This window comes from Silurus meridionalis, chromosome 19 (genome assembly GCF_014805685.1).
Source record: "Silurus meridionalis isolate SWU-2019-XX chromosome 19, ASM1480568v1, whole genome shotgun sequence".
Lineage (NCBI taxonomy): Eukaryota > Metazoa > Chordata > Actinopteri > Siluriformes > Siluridae > Silurus > Silurus meridionalis.
Genome location: NC_060902.1, coordinates 13,444,068 through 13,471,683, shown reverse-complemented (window position 1 = coordinate 13,471,683; position 27,616 = coordinate 13,444,068). Strand labels below are relative to the sequence as shown.

General features: G+C 39.0%; 1 protein-coding gene across 1 annotated transcript in view; it reads left to right on the top strand.

The window, feature by feature from the left end:
- The first annotated feature begins 4,716 nt into the window (after positions 1-4,716).
- The window catches only part of ncoa3 (nuclear receptor coactivator 3), a 34,358-nt gene continuing 11,458 nt past the window's right edge, over positions 4,717-27,616 (top strand). Inside the window, exons 1-3 of the mRNA XM_046875084.1 lie at positions 4,717-4,866; positions 26,451-26,525; positions 26,801-26,849. The gene's annotated coding sequence lies outside the window, so the exon portion shown is untranslated. The remainder of the gene's footprint in view (positions 4,867-26,450; positions 26,526-26,800; positions 26,850-27,616) is intronic.

Below are 27,616 nucleotides of genomic sequence, written 5' to 3'. Positions count from 1 at the left end.
CGTTAACTCAGCTAGTTATGTGGTCAATAAAGGTGTAACAGGAAATACAACAATTTACAGTTCATTTTGATATAGTTTGAACAAAGAAATAGACTAGCAAGTTCCTATATCTTGGATATCGCTTACAATTCTCCACTTTATCACCATTTACAAATGAGTCGTATCATTCTAAACAAAGTTGTCCATGTATTGATCCAAGTCGTATAAAATCGTATCAAATCCTCTAAGATTCATTTGTCAAATACTTTTACATTGCCAGATGAACGAAAATTCAATGTATTCTAATTATTATTATTGAGCTGTTAATTGTATGTCTTATCAAGTTTTAATAACAATCACAAATAAATTAATATCACTGTGTGTATGCTGTTATATGTGACCACGTGATGCACCTCCCCAACCATAATAGTTATTAACATTAGTAAAAGCCAGGTCAATTTAAAGTTGTAAAATTATTAGACAAGTATCAGGGTTCAGTAAATGTTGTTCATCTTACTGGTTTGTTTACTATATGACCAAATTATTAACACCTTCAGGTCAAGAGCAGCCATACTTTACTTCTCTTTACTATACTTTATTTTCCATTCATTTCCTCAGCCAGTGTGTATCCACTATCGTGACAATGTTTTTCCAGATTTTTATTAAGAAATGTTTTATACAGGAAATAGAGGATAAAGGAAAGGGTTAAGCCGATGTTGTAAGACTCCTCAAACTTTCCTCCCGCTTGCACGCGCGCCAAGACGCCTTGAAGTCAAGCGGCTGAAATGTTTGCAACTGTACCGCGCGCGTGATAAAACGCGATTTTTCTCCTGTACAGAAGATTAATCTTGATGAGTGACACAAACCTGTAATGCACGTATTGTTTTCCTGTCTTTAGATCCTCATGCACGACTCTGTTGATCCTTTATCCCTCCACCTGAGGCCAAGTCACCAGCTCAAGCCACCAACATGAAATGCAACCAAAGGATAAAAAAAGCATCATGTTTTGGGTTAGAGCTAAACAGTGGTCCCCATCTTGGGGTCCTTGAAGCATGGTCAGGGTTTGTTACTGTGGTTTAAAATCACAAACCATTTATATCAAATTAGATGATTATATATCTACTTTAAGTAAATGGGTATAGTCCAAACCTCATAACTCAAATGAGAGCCAGCCTGTGAATAAGTTCATCTTAGAGCTAATGTGTTCGTTTATTTAGTGCCAAATGCAAGAATAAAATGTTCTATGGATCCAATAAATAACCAGAACACACATTTAAATAATAAAATGTATTGGGGGGATTTATTTCATACTTAAAGGGGTTGTAAGCTGGCTGCAAATAATTTATAACTCAAGTGCTTAAATGTGCAGCTCTATTACCTCCATTAAGTTGTTTATTTGATTATAATTCTACAGATTTTCATATGTTTGGATCTTCTATATCAAAACGAATCAATTCAATTCAATTCATTTTTATTTGTACTGCGCTTTTAACAATGAACATTGTCTCAAAGCAGCTTTACACAGATAATGTGGTGATAAAAAATGCTCTTTATAAGTGTAAGTTTGTCCCTGATGAGCGAGCCGGTGGCGACTGTGGCTAAGAAAAACTCCCCGAGATGGCATAAGGAAGAAACCTTAAGAGGAACCAGACTCAAGAGGGAAACCATAATCATCTGGGTTGCACCGAAATCATGGTACTACAATCAATGTACAGACATTACGGTTAACAAAGGTGAATCATAATACCACCATGGTTTACATGCTGCAATATGGCGGTACTTTCCACTTTTTCTTTCCGCCACCAGAACACATTAGACCTACGTTCATGGTATTTACAGACTGACTCATTTTCAAGCAACTGAAGTATAGATTTAACTCAAGTTACCAGGCTAATAGCTATAAGAAGAATGTGACAGCTTCTAGTGTTCCACGGCTGTAACAAATTTACTTGGAGAAAAACATCTTTTGTGTAACTGTTTATTACATATTTATATATAAATATTAACACAGTTATATGATTTCACACCGTAACTACATTCTTGCCCATGAAATCAACAGGCTTTTGCTGTGGTTCACTGTTATAGTGATATTATTATGGTAACTTTAGCATATGCTGTTTTTAAAAGGCACAAGAAACATACAGTACAGTTATTTTCTTGACATTTTTTAGCATTTATCAGTTTATCATTTTATCAGTTAAGATTAAAATTCTGTATGAATGAATTATGTCTTAAATTAACAACATGATGCTTTAAATTATTCATTCATGACACAACTTCTCATTAAATATTTTTTCGTATTTCTCTTTTGGATTGAAACTGAAGTCATTGCCAGAACCATTCTGTCATTGTAATAACTAATGTATGACCATGGTTTGTACAAAATAAAGGGTATTATGATTTTGGAGATGTTACTGTAATGAATTTGCTCTCGTTGGCTATTTCACTTGGTGAATGGATTAACACTATTACAATTCAAAATGTGCTTTACAAGGAAACATCCATGTACATCTCGTAACTCAGTCATTGTGCATCGACAGCTGCTTTTTGCTCAGGTCCAAATTTACTACACAACAGTATATACAGTATTTGTGCTTGAGTGATTTCTAATATTATGACCTGACCACTAGAGGAAGCTGTTCACCTCGTAGGCTCTGTCAGTGTGCAATTGAGGAGGACAGCTGTCTATGAGACTCCCTGCTGCATTAATAAATCAAAACACACACACACACACACACACACACACACACACACACACACACACACACACACACACACACACACACATACAGGAGCACTCTACACAAGGAATACAGAAATTAAATATTAATTTTGTCTATTCTTAACTAAAAACTCATGTAACAGTGTGATTTCTGAAGGATCAATCAGATCAATCCTTGCCATTTTAAAGGCAGGACAAATGCAATTTTGTCACACCCTCTCAAATATAACAGGGGGCTAAAGGGGCAAAAAAAAATTGTGAATGATGGTTGCAATACTTCATTCATTCATACACACACAGGCAGTGAACTTTTATCACCCACAATAATCCTTTACTGACTTGATGCACAAACCTATTTTATGTATCTGTCAGTATCAGATGTGAACCTCTTAACCCTTCAGCCAGAGTGTGTGTTTTGTTAGTGTGTGTGTGTGTGTGTGCGTTTTTGTTTGTGTGTGGAGGGTTCACGTGGGAGGGTGAGGTGAAGTTAAAGAACCGGGTGATTGGATGCTTGCAGGTAGACGATCTATAGACACACAGACGATTAGGGGCTATCTCCTGTCCTTTCAAACCCCAATCTCTTGTCCCTTTCAAAGGCTGCAGAAAGAGGTGGGGGGTGTGGATGTGGAACGCATCTCTCGCTCACGAGGGGGGTTTGTTAAGAGTCTTTTTGCTGGAACATGGGGGAAGGGTACAAACAGGTCTATGGGCCTCTGCTGCGTGTCGGAGGAATGTTATTTAGGTGTACTCACTCTCAAACATACACACATTTTATATTTAGTTGATTGTACCAGGCTTGAAAGTAAGAGTATGAGACTCGACTTTTATTCTGCAGATTCTCACATTTTTATTGCTCCTGATCCTCCTTTTAAAATGGGTTCTTCAAGGGTTGTTGGTATATCTAAGGGTTCTACTTTGGTATCTGATAAGGAAACACTGTTATAGATTCCCAAGTAGAGCATAAATGTAGGGCTCTAGATTTGAACTAGATTTGTTTTGTGCCATCTATCCGGATACATAACATACTGATTTTTGACAGCAGTATACATTTATAAATTATTGACATTTATTTAGGACAGTCATCACATGTCTGGGATCATCCCTGGGTGCATCTTTTTTTTCTCCGTTTACCACTCAGTTAATTTTCTATATATAAATGGCATTTTCCAGCATTGCAGCATGCCATTTGCATGTCCACACATCCTCGTTGAGATGTGATTAGAGGCCGGTGTTGCAGTCATGACAGGAAACAGCAAGCAATGAGCTAATTACACCCCCTCACACACCTCTTTTTCTCCCTCTCACTCTATTCTTTCCCCTCCCCCTTCAGTGTCCTCGTCCACTCTCTCTCTCTCTCTCTCTCTCTCTCTCTTTCTCTCTCCCCCTTCCTCCCTCTTTAGCACTGTCTCCTTCTCCAACAGTTGAAATCCTACACTGGTATGCCTGCGAGCTCACCATGGAGACGAGGTCACCGCTATCTTCCGTCTCTGGTCTTCTGGTCTTCAGAGGACACCTACAGCATCCATAGGGCCCTAAATGACCTATCCTACTCCTTCAACATCTGTGTGTGTGTCTCCCTCTTTCTTTCTTTTTTTATAAGCTTAAACTGTATAAGGTTTATTGCATTTAAATAGGTATCAGCAAACACTCTTTACATGCATGGGAAAGATTATTTGCATACATTTTTGTTACTTTTTGTGTGCATGCAGGAGACAGGGAAAATGCACATCAAATGCTTAATTAAAATTCAGCCCATAGTTCAACAAGTTCAACCAAACATTCACACACAAAAACATAGAGGGGGACAGCCTGGGCCTACGTGCTCCTCCGGGTGTGCTAAAAATAAACGTACTATATATTTTTTCTAATATTGCTCCAACTTCCCATCTCCTAGTGGCTGTTTTCTGTATGAGGGGGAAGTTCATGAACTTGTAGTTCCTCCTCCAGGGGTTGTGCTTACACTCATAGCTGTGGAGAACCACATTACCCAGGATGCACCAGGCCAGTCTCGGCGCTAGGCTTCTCTGTGCGCTCGGGGAGTGTTTCCCATTTAAAACAAACACAGCTCGCGCGGAAGATGGCGGAGCGTTCAGAAGTGGCTTAAAGGAAACTGGCGTGTTGGAAGTGGGACACGTTATTAAAAAATAAAAAACTCGACCCCTCCGGTAAGTGATCGCCACGGTACATTTAATTTATTTTGCACGATTTCCGGCTGTGTTTTACGCGATTGCATTTTGTATATTTCAACGCCGCGCAGTTGTTTGTAGGTCGCTTCCCATCCGCGCGCAAGCTCGCGACCACTCGCGGAGACAAAAATCGCTCGTGCACCTAACACAATGTACCTTCATTTCTCCCCCGGCGTGTATTTTCACCACCATCAATTATAATTATAATCTTGTTTATTTTTCTTATTTCGTTTCCCACCGCTTTTTTTGTCCCACCAGAAGTGAAAGCACTGAAAAAAGAACCAAGCACGGGTGCTTTACAAACTTCACCCACCTCCAATTCGGTGCACGTTCATGATCTCTTTTATTTCCTGATGATCAGCAAAAACACATACACACTAAACACCCCGGTGTTACTCCGTGCACCTCATCCTCATTCACCCTCACCCGGTTTCAGATTCCCATCACGGTCACGGAACGATTGTTTATTATTATTATTATTATTTAATATTCATCTCCACCAGGAAGTTGTCGTTTTAAAAGCGATTTAAAACGCGCTCGCGCGCACACGCGAGTACACGCGCGCGCGCACGCGACCGCGCTGAAGTTAAAGTTCAGCAGAAAAGTGCAGCGATCGTTTTTTTTATTTATTTATTTCACACACACGCCTCCTCCTTTTTTATACCCATATTCCAATTTCAGTCACGTTTAGATAAAATGCACTTTAATTTCTATTCGAAATTTTGATAAAACAAAAACAAAAACACAAAGTGTTGCAGTGAACGTGGGTTGAACACGACTTCCGGTTTAAAGCTGTAAATACTTATACACTCATGGACACACACACACGAGAACACTTCACCCGTGTCTTGATTGCTGCAATAGATATTTTGGTTCTGGTTTTCTATTATCTTGGTGGGGAGGGATCAAAAGGGCATGTGACAGATGGGTGGGAAAAGTGTGTGTGTGTGTGGTGTGAATGGTCAGGTGTTTTTTGTTTGCTTCAAAATGTTATGTAAAATGTTGTGCCTATGTTTATTGAGGTTCTTGAGCAGTAAAAAAAAAAAAATTTACAACCTGGACCATAACTGATTTGTTTTCGTAAACATCCTTCAGACGTGGCATGAGTTTCGGGGTTGGCGTCCTCGTCCTCATTCTTGTCCTCATTCTCGTCCATGTCCTCTATACTCAGTAATTCATAATAGACAGATTTGTACCATAAGTTCTGAACGTAAATACATTTGGCTGTTTTCGGTGTGTTTGTGTGTGCGTGTGTCTCTTGTCTTTTTCTATGTCTTATCAGTGAAACATGGAGGTGCAGATAGATGACGCCTTGCCTCTGTCTTGACAGTAGCACTGTCAGGAAGATGTACAGTACTGGCAGTGTCTCTCCCACCCCCCCTTTTTTTCCTCCTCTCTCTTCTTTGTGTACACACCATGCTTTATAAATATCGGTGATTCACTTTGGGGTTTCAGGATCACAGAGAATGTACTTAAATAGTTGTTTGACTTGTATGTATGTCACCTCTGAAGAGAAAAAAGTTCAAGTCGTGCTCGCCGCTTGATGGAGGAGTGGATTTTCCAGTCTGATGTATTTACATATTTACCATCTGGCCTGAAGTTTCAGATAAGGACTGCGTTCTACGTTTAGTTCACTATAATACTATTTGCTGCTGCCGTTCTTGCAATTGTGCATTGAAAGGGAATTGTAATTGTCCACTTATGCATACACACACACACACACACACACACACACACACACACACACACACAGTGAACCATGCTCATCTCTCTGTGTGGGAAAAGACCCTCTGAACTCTTCCTTGCACTGACCGCAAGCAGAGTCCCCTCCTCCCTCCTTCTCTCCCCTTTATCTCCTCTTTTCTCTCTGTCCCCTCTCACACTCACAGGGGTGTCAGGCTGCATTAACTATGAATCAATCTTGTGTCAGACTCTTTGACTGTAGCTGGGGGTCGGTGGCCGAGGGCGTCCGTGGCTGCGGCGTCCTCCTCCACCTCCGCGCGCTTGCCGTGCATTCTGTCACTCATTAACGCTGCGCCCCTCTCCAGGGACTTCGAAGGTTTCTGTGGTAGTTTCAGCTTGCAGCAGACAGACCAGTTTTCTGGTGTTGCGTCAACACGGTAGGAACACACCCACTCAAAACGTAGCAGAGAGAGAGAGAGAGTGAGTGAGACAGAGAGTGAGACAGAGAGTGCTTTCGGGTGACAATGGTTGTCTTGATAATTCAGTGTGCGAGACAGTATATTTTGGAGTTTGCGTAGCAGCGCTGATCGGAGTACAGTGTGAAAACGTGGATGTCTCATCACCTCTCTTTTGCACTCTGTCTTTTTGTCGACGTACACTTTTTCCACTAGTGCCGTCCGAGAGCCTGAATTGGTGGCATTCTTTCAGTGTGGAGTCAGAGCTTGTTTTCGTTTGTGTGTGTTTGTGAGTGAGCGAGCGAGAGAGAGAGAGAGAGAGAGAGAGAGAGAGAGAGAGAGAGAGAGAATGGTGTGCTTATGAGACAATTGCTTCTAGAGAGGAAGGCATATTGTGTGTGTGTGTGTGTGTGTGTGTGTGTGTGTGTGTGTGTGTGTGTGTGTTAAAATTAGGGTGTGCAGTGTGGCTATGGGAGGGCTGCTGATGACAGTGTGCTTAAACAACAGCTTGATTGTTGTTCCAATTGTAATCTGATACCTTGGCCTTGGTAGTGGCTTTTTGCCTCAGGCTAGTTAAAGGTGTTGCAGAGCACTGTGGCTCTTAAAACTCTCCCACTGTTGTGATCTTAGCCTTTTTTTATTTCTTTTTTTTAAAGACGTATTTTTGAAAGCCAGTATTATTTTCGGTATCATCTGGTGCTTCCAGTGAATTTCAAAACACTACTCGTACTACATACAAATCTCTCATTCTCTTTTACGTTGCGTCGACAACATAATTGCTCCTGGAAACGGCACTAACGCATTAGCAAAACGTTCTCCAAAAGCTGTTATTGTCTTCATGTCAGCTTCAGACCTGATAAGCAGTGAGCATAATCTTATAACTTGGCTGGAAAAATTTCCTCGCTCCACACTTATTTGAATGTCTGTAGTGATGCGAATCACACGTGCTGTTTATTACTGAACGTATATCCAGCGCACAGCCGTAGGAAAGCTAGCGAAAAACTACAAACCAGCAATAGTTACAAATCAAGCCTTTATCTCGTTGTCAAGTGTTTCTATTGCTTACTGTAACTAAGTTCCTGTTCTGAATGTAGTTACACTTCCTGCTTGGAAACCAAATAAGGATTTGTGGGTGAAGCTTGAATTAGTGTAAACCTCTGCTTGCTCAAACAGAATTGTAAATCAAGTTCGAAAAACAGGGCTACGTTCTATGAGTTTTATCTTGGTTGACTAATCACTAAGGTTATACCCTTTAAGATGCTCTTATTGCTACATTTAGTGACCTTTCAGATCGTGTGTGTGGTCAATTTGTTTTGGTCCAGCTATGAAAATTTCCCACTTTACGAAGAACTGGATAAACAAACCACGTAACTAAATGGCAGTGAAAGTTAGCTTTTAATGCTTAACCATCAGGTGATTGTGAGAAATTAGACATTATTGATAACCACATTTAGGAATCGGGTTTGAAGCTGATGCCATCTGCAATGTAGGAGGTACTACAGAAGGAGACAGAAGTTTAGAAAACTGTGCTTTTTGTTTTACTACTGTATTTATTATTATTTTTTGGAGCAATTGGTTCGATCCAATGAAACTTTCTTAGTCCACATCTGGACACAGGCCACCAGTCGATGACCCTCTTTTAGACACAAGTTCAAGCAGCATTCACATTCCAAAATTTGCTTCCACAGTTTCTGACACAGTCCGAACTTGTTTGTTAGCAGTGTTTTATGAGCACAACAAGTTAGCAAACAAATCTTCAAATACATTTGTTTAAGACCGCTAGAATCATTAGATTCTCACATGCAACCCAAGTAAAACTTTTAACTAGCAGGAGTTTGATAATGTTCCTGTTGTTTACAAATAATGTGTTGCTTTCTCTTATCAGTAGGGCTGCTGCTATCGATCATTTTATTGTAATTGAACATTTTACCGATTAGTCCATCGATCATTTCGAATAATCGGATAAGCAGTACTTCATTGAAGAGCAATACTAAATATACAAGAAAAAAACAAGTCTCTTATAATGAACATGGCATTTGTTTCCTTTTAAGAAAAAAAAAAAGAATTTTTATTGCTGAATTTGCAGTCTGTAAAAACTAAACCCATTTAGTGCATTTAATTGCTACATTACATCAAAATGCAAATCAATCATAAACAAAATTTCAAATGGCTGTATGGTGCTTTTAGTTTGAAATGATCCTAAACTTTGTAAACTTTATTTTCTTTGGCATGAATCTTCTCCTTGCACCTCGCTGTTTTCTCTCCGTTCCTCCATTTTTCATTCTGCAGTGTCTTCTGTGTTTTACTTGTTCAGGGGTATAAAAGATTAAGTTTTTAGCCTTGTTTTTGCGTACGGCACTTTCCACGCAAAGGTTGTGATTTATAAAAAAAACTAACTTGACAGGAGAAAATGCGCACCTGTAAGTAAACTCTAAACCCTGCATAAACGCAACATGGAGACACAGAAGACGAGAAAAAGAACCGATGATACAGATAGTGCGCACAACCTTTGCGCGGAAAGTCATTTATAAACGTTGAGTACGCACGAAACGGGGCTGGAAACCAGCGTATCCCACGTTTATAAATGAGACGCCAGAGCAGTCTAGAGTTTAGCGGTGCGTCAGTAATAATAGTCCGTGGGGAAACGCAGTTCTCCGTGTTTAGTTAATTGGACTAAATGAAGTATCGGGGCAATGATTTTTTGTATTCAAATTAGTCGAGTTACTCGAGGAATCGTTTCATCCCTACTTCTCAGTATTATTTTTCGCCACTTAACACTAAATGAAATGTGAATCCAAAATCCAGACCGTGGAAACCCTGCAATATTATTGCTATTATTACGGTTTACTCTAGCACTAGCATCGTGGGAACAGACTGCAGAAATCTGCACAGACATTCACAGATATAGTTATGCAACTGGAAATAAAAAATTGTCAACCAGGGACATTAGTGCTATGGTTTCTGATTGATATATATAGATCAATAAACGGACACCACCCCAAAAATGCTATTTTATGTATACAGTACTGTATTAACATTTTACGTCATTTTATAATTAATAAATATAATTTTATTATTTATTTCAACATAAAACTCCATAAAACGTTTTTTTGGTCTATTGTGCTATCAGCGAGAGACCGGGAAAATCAGCGAAACAGATTAGTTATGTGGCAAAAGCAATTCCATGATAAACCGGGGGTGCAAGATACGAACCGCGGTAAAGTGGGGATTACTGTGTGTGTATGTGTTTTTTCGTAGATACGTACACGGCCACCCAAAATAAAACGAAGAAAATGGAAATATATTCAAGAAAACTTTCAAAATCTGTGTGTGCTGTTCATATTCGATAACGCCGCAAACAGAGGGAGAAGAAGAAGAACGACTGGCAGGCGTTCGTTGTGGGACAGAGAGCAATACCTCTTTATTTTGCGCAAAGTCCTCGTTGTGTGAGGACGTATTCCATACAGTATTTGTACAGTGTGTTGTGATATTTGTGTTGGGATTTTAGTGTTTGCTAATTTCTTACCATGGCAGAAAAATGCAAATGTAGTGCTCCAGCTGGTGGACATTAAGGTCAGTAAAATATTTAAATACATCTTTGTATTATAGATTTGTCTTTGACTGCTATATATATAATTATTTTTTGTAATCTTTATTTCAAGGTTTACATTTGGTGCTCGGTAAGAAAAGCCAGGCATCACAAAATATGTTCGCCTAGGAGCAGTTTTTAATTTTCCTTCCCATGTCCTCCAAGATGAACGTTCATCAGTGGTAGGCGTTTCTGCTCTGATTCATCTTGTGGTTGCCATAGTTTCCTTAGTATTACTTAGCTGAAGCGGTAGCCGGTTTTGTTTGTTGCTTATCTGTGCAGGGACAGGCATGTGTTAAAAACTGATTTGTTATACCCGATAAACCAATCTACACAACGATCACAGTTTAATTAAACATTAATTAGCATATTTATTAGTGGCCACCTATAATTGAGTTCATGTGTTTGCGTTCACATGCATTTCTTATACCACTGTACGCACTTTCTAGTATTATATAAAACTTGGTTTTGAGTTTAGGACCGTTTGTGTTTTTCATATGTGAATTTGACTTGAAGCAGCTTTACAGAATTCCTCTAGAATTCCTGTAACCTCCTAGATTTTGACACCAAATGAACATTCCAGAGGGACATGGAGAAGGTAGACCTTGAGGAAAAGGAGACTCGAAAGGGAGTCACACCAGGTAGTGATAAAGTGAGATACCAGTCAACCAACAATGTATTATGAGTTGGTGTTATATGATTGCTTTGACAATGCTTGGGTCTTCATTTGAATTGGTTAAATCTCAAATGTTGGTGCTTTAAAAGAAATTCTTGTTAGACCGTGTCCGATTAGTGAGACACCCTAAAATAGCATGTCATTAGGCTTTGTGTGACAAAGAAGAGTTACTGGTAAACACAGCGTCCTAATTTCTCCATTTTCCTGCTAGCATCAGCACAAATGAAGGTGTAGAAGGAACGGTGTGGTAGTTAATGGAATAATTAGTGGTTAGTGTGTAAAAACAACAATAAAACCGCAAACATCAGGTAAAGCATTCTCTAGTTATGTTAAAGTATAAGCTATACTGTTTCAGTGTGTAATTGTAAAAATGTTTTTTTTCCTAATGAATTCAAAGTGATAAAACTAACATGTGCTTGCAGTGCATTATGGGTAGTACAAAGGGCCATTGGGTCACTGAGGGGGGAAAATGTCCTATTGAATCTTGTTAGAACCGATTCCAAGATCTGGCCTTTAGAGCACCTCATAAAACATGGCTGACGTTTTAGTAAAAACCCTAATAAGACATGACTTCTAGGGTTTGTGACAGGGCAAAAGTTTACATTTGATTATAATGTTTATATATATATATATATATATATATATATATATATATATATATATATATATATATATATATATATATATATATATATTAATTATATATATTAATTTATTAGTCACGAAAGATCTATCGTTTCGCGAGTGTGCGTGCAGAAGTTTACGGCTCTCCTTAGTGCACAACAGCGCGGGCTCGCATTTAAAAGGAATGTGTATGTTGCGTCCAGCTGCGGTTGCTTGTGTAGAGCCCCGTTGCTATGCCGACGCTCGTGCGTGCACAATTCAAGGTCATCAGGTTTGTGACGATAGGCCCGATGACGCATCACACACACACACGGGTTTGTTGTGCTATCCTTGTGAAGACCCGTCATTGGTGTAATTATTAATGCAACTAACCTGCTGTCAAATGTTCAACACTCTCATATTGCTCGCCTTGTCGAGTCCACAGCAAGAAATAATAGAAATTTTTACGTACACAGTAAAAAACAGGGAGGGTTGAAAATTTTGTAAAAAATTTGGCCATGCGTAAAAAGCGTTCATTTTTGCGGGGAAAAGAAACGGGATTGTGTGCATTTCTTTTAAGTGTCTTAAGAGTCATTGTCAGGTTCAGCTGTTGTAGATTAAGCCCTGATGCATTGTGCATGTGCCGTGTTGTTTAGTGCAGTCAAAAGCCGCAAAAAATGATCCGCGACGGAGCCGGCGGGTTTTCTCGTGATCGAGGCATTTTACGTCAAACAAATGGCATGTTTTTTTTGTACATATAAAGCACAACAGTTTGTTGTTTATGCTCTAAACCATGTTGTGTTATACTCTGGAAAGTGGGGCGGGACATGAACAAGCCTTCATTCTTTTCCGCTTTCACTCTCGTTTTCTGCTTTCTCTTGCTCCGCTGAAGAATGCTTGTAAACCAAGTTTACCTGAATGAGTCCCTAGGAGGGGTCCACTCCTGTTACTGCCGTAAAAAGGTAGCTGTGTGTTTGTGTTATGTTACGGGCTCCCAGTATAAAAGAAGAGAAAAGCTTGGAGTAGCGGCCTAAACGTTACCAGATGCTTTCTTTGTCAATCAGTGCGCATGGAAAGAAAGAAAGAGAGAGAGAGCGTTAACTCTGGGTGAACTTCTGAACTGCTTAGTAGCCACCTTGTTTTCATTCTGCCAGCATCCCCACCCCCTTCCTGGTGCTCCGGCAGCCTCCGAATTTCCCTCTGTAAAAACCTCAGTTCCTCTAATCCAGGTCGAAGTGTAGTGTGCAGTCGGAAGACTTTTAGGTGACATTTAAAAGTGCAAGCTGGTTCAGAAGTCTTAACAGTCTTCAACTGAGAGTTATGATAAGTTACACTCACAAGACTAAATATTGTTTGTTAAAATAAGACTTGGGATTGAGACCTAATAGAACCAGGGAAATTGCAGAATCGTGTTTTGATCGGTAAAAATGGCAGTGCTGCTAATTAGTACATATTCAGATTGGCGTTCGCCTCTCTGTTCACTCATTGGTACTGCTTGGCATATTCACAGAAAATGCAAAAAAAAAAAAAAAAAAAAGGTGTGTTGTTCTGCAGGGATATACACTGCAATTCTTAGCAATGTTAGTACCCCTGAATTTATATAATATAACATTTAGGTAAAAATGGAATGTAATTTTTCTATTTTTTACCTTTAGAACTTAAAACATTAATAACAGTAATGATCAATGTTTGAACTACTTTACGTAAACCTTCATATGAATAAAGTATATCAATAAAATGACTTGAATAAAGAAGTAGTAGGACAATTCGGAATGTCACTACTAAATACACTACACCTAGTAAACACTGCCTTCTACAACTTATTATAGAGAAAATAATACCTGCATTAATTATTGCTGTCCAATCACAAAACAGCTACAATGTTGCATAGATCAAAGAATAATTCAAATAAAATGGTTTAGTAATTTGGTTAAATCGAGGCTCTAAAACGCAGATTTTAGCAAGTGCTAGACAAAAGATTATAATTGTATAAATGTATAAACACACCACACAAAATAAATCGCAAATGGAATTCGTACTAAAAAAAACCTACTGGATATCTGTGAGCGATTTTTGTTGTGCTGTTGATTTGATGTTTAAGATAATCAATGCATATTTTTTTCCCATGCTGCCCCTTCCATATTGTTTTTCTGAAACTCACAGGATCTGCTAGTTTATTTCTCTGCAATTTTCTTTGGACCAGACATTTTTTTTTTTTTTTTTTAAGTCTAGAAAGATATTGGCTTTTCCATGAAATAAGACATCCGGACACCGGATCGTGTTCTCGAACCGATCATATGGTGATGTGTGTCATCGGGTCAATATTGGGTGACACACAGACACATGCAGAGAATGTGGCTGTGTTGTTCCAGGAAGTGCTTGGTATAAAATGGCAAGTTTTACCAGGCAGAAAAAGTGTGTTTCCTCATGACGATAGTTTCGGTTCTTCATTATCGTGTATAAAGAAGTGAAGCTACTGGTATGTAGGTTTCGGTGGCCATATTGAAGATTGAACTAAATTAGGAAAAAAAAAACAATGTTAATGAATATTTAATGACACATGTTTTAGAACAGTATCGTGTGTCACATCATTTGTTTTTTTTTGTTTTTTCTGAAAGTGTAAAGATTGTAAACAACAATTGTCCTTTTCCTTCTGACTCACTATCTAATTGAAACTTCGACAAATAGAAATGTCTCCATAGCAGTTAAGGCTAATTTAGGAGTCGTGTAGAAATTTCCTTAAATAATAAATACCACTTGTTATTTATAGACTGGTGCATGGCCTAGTCTGAGAATGTCAGAAACAGGAACACTAAGTTTTAGGTTAAATGTCACTATTTTTTTTTACTAGTATTTGAGTACTGTATGCAAGTAATGAGTATACTGCATAGCATGGTCTGATTGTGATTCTGCCAAGCCATCATCATGAGCGTTGCTGCTAAAAATAACCCACGTAGCCCATCTGACAGGTTGGTCTGTGGTAAACGAGCCTACTTCCTGGTCTAATGTCTCTATTACGCCGACATGGCTCCATGATGTCACTGGTGTTTGTGGTCTGTTGTCAAGGCAGCGAAGCAGACGGTGCACTGCGCTTCGTGATGTTAATTAAAGGAAAGAAAGCGCATCCATCAGTCTCCTCCTCCTGAATTCCTATCTAATCAAAACATTGTGGCACAAAATAAAAATGTCAACAGACATTATAAACATTGCCAAGCCTCAATTTCAGGATGATCAGAAGTGGTTTAGGTTGATAGAACTCTGTGATTTACCTTCTTTCTGGAGGGGCGTTGGCTGTTTTCCTGCAAATCGCAGCTCTGAGAAGTGTAATTAAGGGGGGAAAAAAACAAGGTGGGGATCTAAATGTAATGTCTGTATATTTCAAAAATGTTTCTGAAACAAGGTTGGAACTCCCTGTTGATGAGCCATTGAAGAGATTCTTCAGTACAATTAACAGCCAGACAGCCTTGTGGATATTTGGGCGTCTGGTACTGAGAGAAATTACCGTACTTGCTTTGTAAGAGACAATGCAACATGATGTACTCTAATCCACTTCATTTTACATTAAAGTTGCATGTTGTTATAATTCATTTAAATAATAAGGTATGGTCATGGTAACGAGAACAACGAGTGCCTAAAAACACGAAGAAGCCTTTTTCTGAGACTTACTGACACATACCGCTAAAACAGCGTGGCAAATCTTTGCCAGATTTACATTTTTTTTATTAATACTATGTAAACAACAACAAAAAAGCTAGGAAACTTGCAGTCCTTTCTTGGAAACAAACAAGTTATCTTAGGGTCTCATTTATCAAATTGGAGATGAATACATTTGTCTGTGAAACGTTCACATGGAACTTTTTTACACGAGTTTACTTTCACTGTTAGTCACATGTGTGCTCTCTGTGAGCTCTGCCTCTCTGGGAGTCTTGTTGGTTGCACTGAATGCGAATAAGTTGTGCCGTGGTTATTTATGGGTAACTTTTCTGTCAGTCACATAGACATTTGGCAGGGATGTGCAGCACTGAGATCTTGCATGTGGTAGGGGGCAAATAGTGTTATTTTGAAATGCTGCATTTATAGTATAGTCGCTCAAATTGGCAAATCAAGATATGTTAACAACACTATACGGTCAAACGTGTCTGACTATTCTTGATTATTTGGGTCTTCACCAAACTGCTACCACAAAGTTGGAGGCACGCTTAGCTGTCGACCTAGGATGCGGTAGCATTACGTTGTCCTTTCACTTGAACTTGGAGATGCAAACCTTTTCCAGCATGACCGTGCCCCTGTCCACAAAGCCAGCTCCAAAGTTATATTGTATGAAAAGGTTTGGAGTGGAAGATCTTGACTGACCTGCTATAGACCTGTTTTGACCTCAGCTCTGAACACCTTTGGGATGCATTAGAACACTGACTGCATCCCAGGCCTCCTCACCCTGCATCAGTACCTAGCTTTGCTAATGCCCTTGTGGCTGAATGAACACAATTCTCCACAAACACACTCCAAAATCTAGTTATTTTTACCAGTAAATGGGAACCGGCTGTGGAATGGGACGATCAGAAAGCATCTACGAATCTTACAGTCAGGTGTCCATATTGTCTGTAAAAATAACTTATATATTCAAGCTGAACGTGTGGTCTTCTTTTCAGAAATACCTCATGAAAAGCATTGGAGCGCTCTTGTTTTTGATGGTCGTGCTAAAATTATTAGTGACACAGTTATACTAAAGGTATATGTATTAAAAGAATAAAGCAGTTTGAACATTTTCTTGTTGAGCTGTTTTATTAAAGAGGAACAAGCATCACGGATTCTGTAATCGTACGTTGTTGCACGTCATACCTGGTACGCCGTGTACGTGACATGTTTACTCTGTCACTCATTAGCTTTTCTGCCCAGATAAGACCGTATCCTGGCTTTTTGTGACAGGATTGAAACACATCACAGAATAAACCAAGTACCTTAAATATATTGTATAGTAAACTATTTATATAGTTATTTAAATCTTAGTTTTTTAAGTCTCTCCGATACAGTTCATATAACGAATATCCAAATATAAAAAAAGGAAAAAATGTCTACCCCTTATCACCTCAAGGCTGTCATTACTGCCATTCAATCATATACCAGATTAACTGTGAATGCCTAATTGGTGTTTACATTCTCGATAATGTTTCTCTTCTCTCATCATCTTGCCACCTTTTCTTTGTTACAAAGGTGATCCATTTAAAATCCAAACAAAAGTGAGGTGTCCACAACAGGGATATCTGACCCTCTGACCCTTCACCTAGGCTTGTCTTGATCTGCCATCTAACCAAACAGTGCCACGGCTCACTTCACCTAGCATCCGGCCCTGCATCGTCAGCAGCATGCATCTCCACCACGGGTCAGGGGTTATCTGGAAGCAGAGCCGAAAAAAGCCCAACAAAACCACTCGCCCTTTAACCTGCCTCATTATCTTAGCGATAGTGCTGAGTGGTGGCCGTCGTGTCACAGCTTCTGTTAGCTCCGGAAAGCTCTGCTGTTCTACTGCGAACTCAAACAAATCATGCAGTTATGCAACTTCCAAGATGGGTGGATAGGAAAGAGTCCAATCACTGAGCAGAGTTTTATGTAGTTCATTGACGTTAAGCAATAATGCACAATTTTTAGCTGGTTTTTATTAGTAAATTAGAAATAAAAACTTGAGTATGGGCAAATAACCTTATTCTTTTAATGAGAAATTAGCTGTTTGTCTGTATTGAAAATGTTTGGCTTGCACTTTTTTGTACTTTACCCATTTTATATAAGAGCCATGAATTTCCAATGCCTCAAGACTAAGTCATTAATCTTGGGTTTAGTCTGTAAAAAAAAAAAAAAAAAAAAACACCGTTTAGTCTTCTATAATACTAGATATTGTCATCTTTCAGTTGAATATAGTTGTCTAAAACAAATAGCATGTAAAAATCTGTGATTTTGCCTTTAGCATTATTGTGAGGATTAGCGCTCGTTGTTTTTGAGTGGTATAGTGAGTGGTCAGTGTGCGTGTGTTAACCTTTGCTTAACCCTTCGCTCGTACACATTATGGCCATATGATAAGAGAATTACAAATTCCCCACTGGTTTCTGGAGGTGCACTTTGCATAGCTTTGTGCCAGCTGACTGCTTCCTTGTGCCTCAATTAATTTCCAAGCAGGAACCAAAACTCGCCCTTAAAAGGTTCAAAGAAAACGTTTAATACATTTCCGACCATATCGGTGGTGTAAACTCGATTTGGTTTAACGTTAGTCACCGCATCTGCGTGTTCGGTAGCTGAGGATCTGTCGCTCGTGTTCCCAAGGGCTCCTGCCCCTCGCGACCCTTCTGTTCGCTCAGCGTTCATAAGTCATTTAAACACGCTTTTAATAGTGTTAGCTTGCCTTCAAGCTCAAGAACGGAGAGGGGGAGTTACGGGCTGAGGTCACTCCCACAGGGTCGGCGAAGGGCATTCGGCTCACTTCGCTATGAAAACTAAATAATTCGATTTGTGAATAGGGATGATAAAGAGGTTGAAAGCACGCGGTTGGATCCCACATTGGAGCAGCTGCTGAATGAGATAAGAAAACAAACCCAACAGGGAATAAGATGAATATGATATATCTTGGGGCTGCGGGTTTGCATTTTGCAAATGTGATTAATTTTTAATTTTATTTTTTATTAGTTACAGGTGATGGCACTGGTATCAGGTGTCCATTAATCATAAATATCAGCCATTGGACTTTATAAACCAAACACTTTTTTTTCATGCTGTCATAAAGCAAGCAGAGCTTCATTATTGGTTGTGTGGCAAAATCCTTGCATTGTTTTTAGCCCTTTTTTCTTTAGTTGTTTCAAAACAAATGTGACCTTGAGCAAGAGAAAGACGCACAGTGCTAAAAGAAAAGGTAAAGACAGCAGTGTGTGGGAAGGAGAGAGAGAGAGAGAGCGCACCCTTCCTGCCAGTGGAATTCAAGGGTCAGAGGTTATGCGCCTCACTGCTATTGGCTGAGGAAAGGTGAAATTAAAACCACGGTAAACTTTTGACCCTGCAGGAGGCATGCAGGAACGCCCAGCGCCAGCGAGGAGCCGAGGACACGCTCCCTACGACAGAGAGAGAGAGAGAGAGAGTGAGCATGAGGGGAGAACGAGGGAACAAGGAACAACTACTCTGAAATGAATAAGAACCTTTCAGCACCAGAGCCGTCAACACTGACTCTATGGAAAAGAAAAAAAGAAAGTAAGAGAGAGCAGAAATGCAGTGTTTTTAATTCGCACTATACTCTCGGTGCAGTTCTCACTCACCCCACTCAGTTTTTCTCTCTTTCTCTCTTCCCCACCAACTCTCTATTCTCCCTCTCCTGTACAGGTTCAAAAAGCCATGGATGTTTTTCAGAGTGAAGCAAAGCTCTTAAAATGGGCTTTTTATGAGGAAAAAGAGGCCCACCCTCTGCCTTTTCCATTTGCTTGCCCGTGTGTGTGTGTGTGTGTGTGTGTGTGTGTGTGTGTGTGTGTGTGTGTGTGTGTGTGTGTGTGTGTGTGTGTGTGCGCGCACGCACACGTGTGTGTAAAAGAAGTAATGCTACATTAGCTCACTGGGTAAAACTGAAGGCAGTAAGCTGCTCTGTTTGAATGCATCATTCCCCTCGTTTTTTCCCCCTTCTTTCCGCTTTCTCTTTTTTTTTTTTCCATCCTGCTGCCCTTTTCTCTTCTGCTTTTTCCAATTCTCTCACCCTTTCTCTCTCTCTCTCTCTCTCTCTCTCTCTCTCTCTCTCTCTCTCTTTCTCTCCTTGTCTCTTTCTCCTGTCAGCCTGATGAAAGCAGCCTCTGTCATAGATTAATGAATGAATCTGCATAAAATAGACTCTTGCCTTTTGCCATCCCCCTTTCCTCTCCCTACATCTCTTTATCTGTCTATTACTCCCTCTTTCATGCAGGGGTGATTATACCAGGTTTGCTCCCCCCCCCCCCCTTTTTTTTTTTTCTTTTTTTTTTACTTGCCGTCTGCAGTTTTAGCTTGGCTAGTAGAAGGAGAGAGGAGAGGCCAGCATGTGCCTTTTCAAGACAGAGAGAGAGAGAGAGAGAAGGGGGGTTGTTCTAACTTGCTTTTTATGCACGACCAATCAGTATAGGGAAATATGGATGTGACACGCTTACCTCCTCCTTCCTCTCCAGATGCAGACCTCTGGCCACTGAGATGCGTTTTTTTTTTTTCTTTTACATTTTTATGCACTAAATTGCAGACACGTGCGAGCGTGTTCAGCAGCCTATGACGTATATCATTTGTTATACCGCAACGCTGTTGACTACTCAAATCTGATTGGACAGACCGTGATCGTTCCTTTTTCTCCAACAGCAGCCCTGACAATAGGCTAGAAAGGAAACGTCAGTTTATACTATTTCATGCTGTATATGTTATTGTGTCTTTTGTGCCTGCAGTTAGAAAGGGTAAATGTTGATGTGGTGTAGATACTTCTAAGATGTTTATTCAACACTTATTGCACGGACTCTCCACTGTAGGTACTTCATTATGCTCTAGCTTAATTTTTTTGCCAGAATGGTGGATAGGCTCTGTTTTTTTTTTTTGTTTCATGATCTTTACAAGAAAGAAAACAGGATATGCTGGTGAGGAGACGACTGTAAATAGTCGTTATAGTGTAAATGATGATATTGTTTCATGGATGTTCCAGAACATGGGATGTAAATATAAGCAGTTAAAAGTGCATGCCATTTGAATACCTTTAAGTAATTACGTTTTTATAACATTGGGAGATTGTAGCCTGGTCCCAAGGGTTTTATTCCTACTTAATTGTTATCACATAATTGGCCTTTGCAGTACTCGTACCACATAAGGTTGCAGTATGTAAATGAGCCCTGTAAGTAAATTGGTTTTATCGTTTGCTTTGAGGAACCTGACCAGATTCGGACCCTCCACGTGAATGTTTAATGTGTTTGACGAATTGCCGCGTTCATATGATCCAACAACCTTGAAAGAAGTTTGCTGTATAACGCAGACCAATCTGTAACGCTGTCGCATCAGGGATTCACTTGTTTTTAATATATCGTACATATTGCAGTCACTATAACTAGAAATTAGAGGTGCAAATCTCTAGGCATCCCACTATTGGATTCAGGGGTTTTTTTGTATCAGGATTTTTTTTTTTTTTTTTGTTAAAATATTTTTTCCCCCAATATAATAACTTGCTGCTTTTAAAACACATTATGATCCTCATCCATCATGAAAAAAGGCTGTATACTCGATGTCACCATTGTTCTGGATCTCCGTTGAGCCACGGTGCAGTAGTTAAATTCTGAAACGACATCCAGTTATAAGATGATGGATTGTTAGAACTTTCTGATCTGTTAATAACTGGCTTGGGATGAAAAGCATAGTGCTTTCTGCATCTGTTCATTCAATATATATTTAAATACATTACAAAATTATATGTTAATAATATATTAAGATAGTAAATAAGTTAAAATTATACGTTGACACTTTATTCATGTGTTTTCAAGCATGTTTTTTATTCGCCTCATTAAAATGCTGCTGTTGTGTAATGAGTAAAACTCAAAGTGAAACTTTGTTATTTTCCAATGAAAGTGTTTTTTTTTTTTTTTTTCCTCTTATACTACAGCAGACTGACGATGCCTAACAAGTTATTATTTTTTAAGGAATGCCATTTCTTCTTTTTTTTTTTTATTATTATTACATTTAATGTTATAGAACATCTACAAAATATCTATTACCGCTTATGTTGTAGCAGCTATAAACACAAGTTCCCTCACCAATCTTAAGATAAAAACTCCTTCAGGATTTAGAGTTGTAATACAATTTGGAATTTTAGTATGTTTATTTACTGTTTTTTTTTTTGTTTTTTTTTACATTTACAGATGGCAGTAATAATTAGTAATACATTGTAATGCCTCTTTTATGTCAAAACCTTTCAGAAAAGACCAATAAAAATTATTTTATTGTATTTAGAGTACAGCACAGTTAATTTAGCAAGTTCACTGAGTCATTTCACTAAAGTTGCACTTGTGTGTGTGTGTGTGTGTGTGTGTGTGTGTGTGTGTGTGTGTGTGTGTGTGTGTGTGTGTGTGTTTGGAGGGGTTCAGTAATAAAGCCATTTTATAACCTGCTCTTGTATTCACATGTTGGGCACATGCTGGATTGCAGTCATTTGTCTTTTTTTTTTTACATTTTTTAATCGCCCGCTGACATTTTCCTTTTATTTTCGATGCAGATGAGTTATGACAGGTCATATTGAGTGACACTTGATTAGGTGTCCAGTGTCCTTGCCAAACTAGTTCCTATTTTTCAGCCACTTGTTTATCGTGCTCTTCGTCTTGGTTGAGACGGAAAAAGACAGAACATTGTTTCCAGAGGTTTTGCCCGAGGATGGCAGTTTTTGCTTGTGTGTGTTTGTAAGTGTGCGAGAGGTTTGTTGTTCGGAGTGTGTGCCTCAGCTCACATTTCATGCAGTATTTCAGGCTCTGCCAGAATGTCCCAGTTATTCTGGGCCTCAATGAGCCACTTCTCCACACCACAGCAGGACACACACAGAGCGACACAAACATTTTCTCCTTCCTTTTCCTCCATCTGATTCCTTTCACTTTGAATTTTGTTCACTTTGAATGTTTGGTATATTTGATGTATGGCTTATACTATACAGTGATACTAAGCTGTGTAAGACTACGCTTTGTAATGGAGCATTAGTCTCATGTGGTCATACGAGAAGTGTGCGTCGTGTGCTCACTTTCATCCATAAAAAACTTTATAAAAAATTTTTATGTCACACTGCAGTTTCTGGTCCTCATTTGTCGTCCACTTCATCGTTCGGGTAAAAGTATGCATGTTTAGCACATGCTTCAAACATGCAATTATTTAAAGTGCCCTAAAACTTGACTGGACTTGAACCTCATCTGATTCTGATTATATAAATTAGTGCTTGATTTGAGAACTTTCTTTTGCCTTTTTTTTTGCTTTTTTTTTTCTCCTTCTTCATTATTTGTTGCATACATTTGCAGTGATATTTATCATTGTTTTAGGTTGACTTAAAGACAGCATTTGCAGCTGGAGGTGGCAGAAATGTAGGTGCTAAGATTTTCATTGCGAGTGACGAGGATGGACAGGATTAAAAACTGGTTTATTAGAAGAACTGCGCATGTAGGACGTTTTGGAGACATGGTGAGGGAGGCGAGAGTGAGATGGTTTGGACATGCAGAGGAGGGACATGGGGTATATCGGTAGGAGAATGCTGAGGATGGAGCCACCAGGAAGGAGGAAAAGAGGAAGACCAAGAAAGAGGTTTATGGATGTGGTGAAGGAAGACATGCAGGTAGTTGGGGTGAAATAGGCAGATGCAGAGAACAGAGTAGTATTAGTATAATAGTATAATAGTAATAATAATAATAATAGTGTGTATATATAAAGAAGAAGATTATTTATCATTGTTTTAGGGAGGAACTAAAACCCTGAACTGAAAGCGAAGTATGACCTTAATTTGCAAAAGCACCAAGGCTTCCCGTCCAATATGCAAATTATTGTGTGAATGTCTGAGACACTTGTTGGATAGCTTAGACGCATCCTGCGGGGGTAAGTCAACAAAAGGAATGTGATGTTTAATAAAGACCTACCGTTCACATGTTGAGCTAATACTGGTCATGTTTTGGGTTTTACAATTTGTGTATATGAATGTGTTGTTTATTGGTGGCTTTATTAATGCTTTTTAACGTGTTTTGCACTGTGATCACCATAGGATGTAAAAATCAAAATCTCACTGACATCACAATGACATTGTATGCTAGCTCAGAGGGCGTTGTTGCAACTATACGTCATTAGGCTACTTTCAGCTGCCCGAATGAGCTGTTTTAAAGCAGTGTTCTAGTACAGCGCTCTCATATGTGGTGATTTTATAAAATTTCCACATACTCAATACGTGACAATGCAAATTCAGACCATGTTCTTTTCAAACAACTTTCCTCACATGATTATTTGACATTGTTCTACTTTTTGCACTTAGCTGTAAACACATAGCTAATTGCAATCTGTAAATGAGTATGTATTGTAGCAAGAGCTACAAGAAGTGTAATGTTAGAAATGTTCATTAACACTGAGAAGGTGTCCCAGTTAGCAAAATTACCCGAGCCATGTAAGGTAATGCTAGTTATACGCCATAAAAACATGATTTTGTTTACTGTTGGTAACATCCAGTTCCATAGCTAGCTGTCTAAGAATGGAAACCTTGCTATATAAGCACTTAATACTGGGCTGGTTAACTAGAGCCAAGACTGCAATCTTTGTAAACTGCTAGACAGCTAGCTCACTTGCCTGTGGTCTGTTTTGAACAAATCATGCTTTTTATGGAACATTTTGACAGATTTTGCTGATCAATCACTTGTAATAATAGTGACAAAGACTCTGGTGATGAGGTCACAGTGAAAGGTGCTAACTAGCCAGCTTGCTAGATATTCATATACGTTGGTCTTTTTTTTTTATTATTTATATTTGAATATTAAACTGTTGTAATAGCTTCCTGGACTTAAAATGCACCAAGTCTATTGTTAAAATGCTAAATAATAAAAGGCATCAACACTTTTTCTTTCTATTTATATTTCTTTCACTACAACACTTTCTCTTCTTGTCTGCTAACAGAACAAGGTTTTTTTTTTGCCCTACATTTTCCTAAGACAAGTGACCTACTCCATGCTCGAGCCGCATGTACTGTATTTACATATTTCAACCATATTTGCATACATATTCAGTCTACTGCTCAGGTGAACGCGTTTCAGTTCGTGTCTTCTCAATAATGAAGTTTAGCCTTTAGGTCCATATACTGACTGCGCGTGGTCTGTTGGAGTGCAGCAGCAATCTGCTCACGGAAGCTCCCTGAGGCATGTAGAGCTGTGTGTGTTAGCATAATGACAGGAAGCAGCTCCATAAATAATGCAGGTAGGCTCCGTATGGGGCAGGGGAATGATGGGAAATGAAGACGTAAAACGAGGCAAAACGTATGTCGTATCCCACGTGTGTCACCGGCCTGGTCAGCGCAGAACTGAAGTGACTTAAATTTCAGAACTCTACACCAAGAAAAATTTGTGAAGATGTAGTCTACTGACAGGGGGAGAAGAAATGGAACGAAGGCATCAGACAGTTATGCAGCCCAGTATGTTAACATGGCTGTCTTCGGAGCTCATGCGCTTTTAATAGAAGAAGGAAGTGATGACGTGAAGCTGTGTGTGTGTGTGTGTGTGTGTGTGTGTGTGTGTGTGTGTGTGTGTGTGTGTGTGTGTGTGTGTGTGTGTGTGTGAGAGCAGTGAATGTGAAGAGGACACAAACAGGATGCTTGCTTTTACTTCTTCCTGTTTCGGACGTTCTAGATAATTCTCCCATGAAGGCAGCTTCACTTTATATAAAACCTAAATGGAAAAAGTGAAACTGTTTGCGTTCTATGATTAAAAACTGTATTTGGATTTTTATTTTGCTGTATTTTTACTTTGTTATTGAATAAAAAAAAAGTCTCAATAATACATTTTATTGCACATCAAGCACATTTTCCTTTAAAGAGAGAAGCTCTTAATACAACTGAATTTGTGTTTTTTCTAAGCAGTTAAATACTCGTTATTTGTAATATTCATATTTTTACATTTAGTAACAGGTTTTCTCAGTAATGCTTTAATCTGGTTTGGTGAGCTGGAGTTTCAGCTCCGTTCGTGACAACACAAACTAATCTTTATACAGCATTGGACTGAACACGTCAGAGATAAGACAATGACATGAAACATGTAAATTTGAGCCCTTATGCTAGGCCAATGGATCTGCTTGCTAACTTGGCTAGTGTCCATATTAAACAAAATGTATTAATTACTACATGTATTTTGGCAGGTTTGGTGTACTTTCCTGTATCATTGTCGAATAAGGGTGGGTTTACAGGGAGAATATTAAAATCTTTCTAAGAATTATTTGAATACTATTCTAATATCACACAAAACACGAGCTACTGCAGTGTGCTGTATAAAGTGACTCTTTACACCAGGGAAATTAACCACCATCACCCCATTTGTCACACAATATTGTTGTGTATACCTTTCCAAGAAAATCATGATCTTTTACAGCAATTTGCTGTGCTGAACAGATCTCATCTAATTATCGAATGACTAGCCATTTTTGTAGCCAACTAGCAAACAAGTTTTTTTTTTTTTTTTTTTTTTTTTTTTTTCCGCGAATGATGATTTCTGAAACTCATTTGTCTGTTTGTGAGATATGTCAGCTTGTTTATGCCAGAAACTATGAATGAAAATGAATTAGTTGAGTTGCAAATTCTCGAAACCAGCCTGATGTCGCCAGTTAGCTCACTGGCTAGGAAGAATGTAGAAATGTTCCAAGGCCTTTTAGACAAAAACGAAACGTTAGATGATAAAAATAGATTCAAACATGCAGTGCATATTAATGGGTACTTTTTTGTATGAAACCTTTCATTTTAAATGTGTGTACATTCATTTATAATTTTTACATTTACTATATGTGGTGTAATGTGTCTTTCTTTCTTTTCTTTTTTTTCTCTAAACAGTGTTGGCCTTGCTGAAGTCCTAGATGCCCTCTGTGACTGGGTCTTTAATTAGAGTTTCCACATTGTCACTCAAAGGTAACTGAAAATGTGATGCTGCTTCTAAAAGCAGTAATCTCTGATATGTTTATAATGCTAATCTGGAATCAGGCTTTGTGTTCTAATGTGCTGATCTCAGTCAAAGCAAAGCTTCAATAGAAACAGGTTATACAACTCTAATTCTTTATTGATCATTTGAGCATGGGATCTGAAATGTGCCCTAGGCTGCACTTGTAATTGCACAGAAAAGACTTTATTCTGGCGTTCTTGCTGAAATTGTATCTATCCAGTGACTCTCGGCATGTATTTTGCAGGATGTGAGGTGGAACGGTGTGGATGTCATCATTCTCCACTGCTGCAAAGGTAAGGAAAAAGGAGGAGGGGGCGGGGAACGGGACGAAAACTGATGGATCAGAAGACAGAACGCAGGGAAAGAGAGAGAAGCCGGGGGGGACTGTCGACAGAGTTTGTTGTGCGATATTAAATGTGTGTTGCTGCGTTGCACATGTCTGGGCAGGCAATGCAGCGAGTTGCATAAAAGTCGCCGTTTGGTCCCGTAGTTCGACTCAGGAACGATGAGCTCATGCAGGAATTTGTGGCTCTGTTTGTGTGGAAGGGAAGGGGAAGGGTGGGTGTGTGTATGTGTGCGAGGCCAAGAGGAAGAGTGTGTGACCTGATGGCCTGTTCTCAGAGGTTTCCACTGAACACTGAGGGGTCATTCACAAGGCAAGGCTACGCTAACTACACATGTGCACGCAATTTTTTGTTTTTTACTGTCCTTGTGGAACTGTTTATTGACAAAAATATTAATGCAGCTTGTTAATGCTATGCCTAGACTTGAATCTCAATTAACCTTAGTCTGTAGCCAAAGCTTTTGACAATGTACACGTAGACACACACACGTGAAAAGCCAGACACAATTGATGAATATAGATGGATTGTCCGATTTTCTCAAGCGACAATATTTAATATCAGGATCTGTACCAGTATGTTAATTATCAAAAGTGGAAGTCACTTTCTTCATCAAGGGAATTTCACACAGGCAAATTTGATTTTGTTATTTAGAAGCAATATTTCAGTTAAATCTATTAATCCACAGCAATGTTTCCTTAGTTTGATATATATTGTTT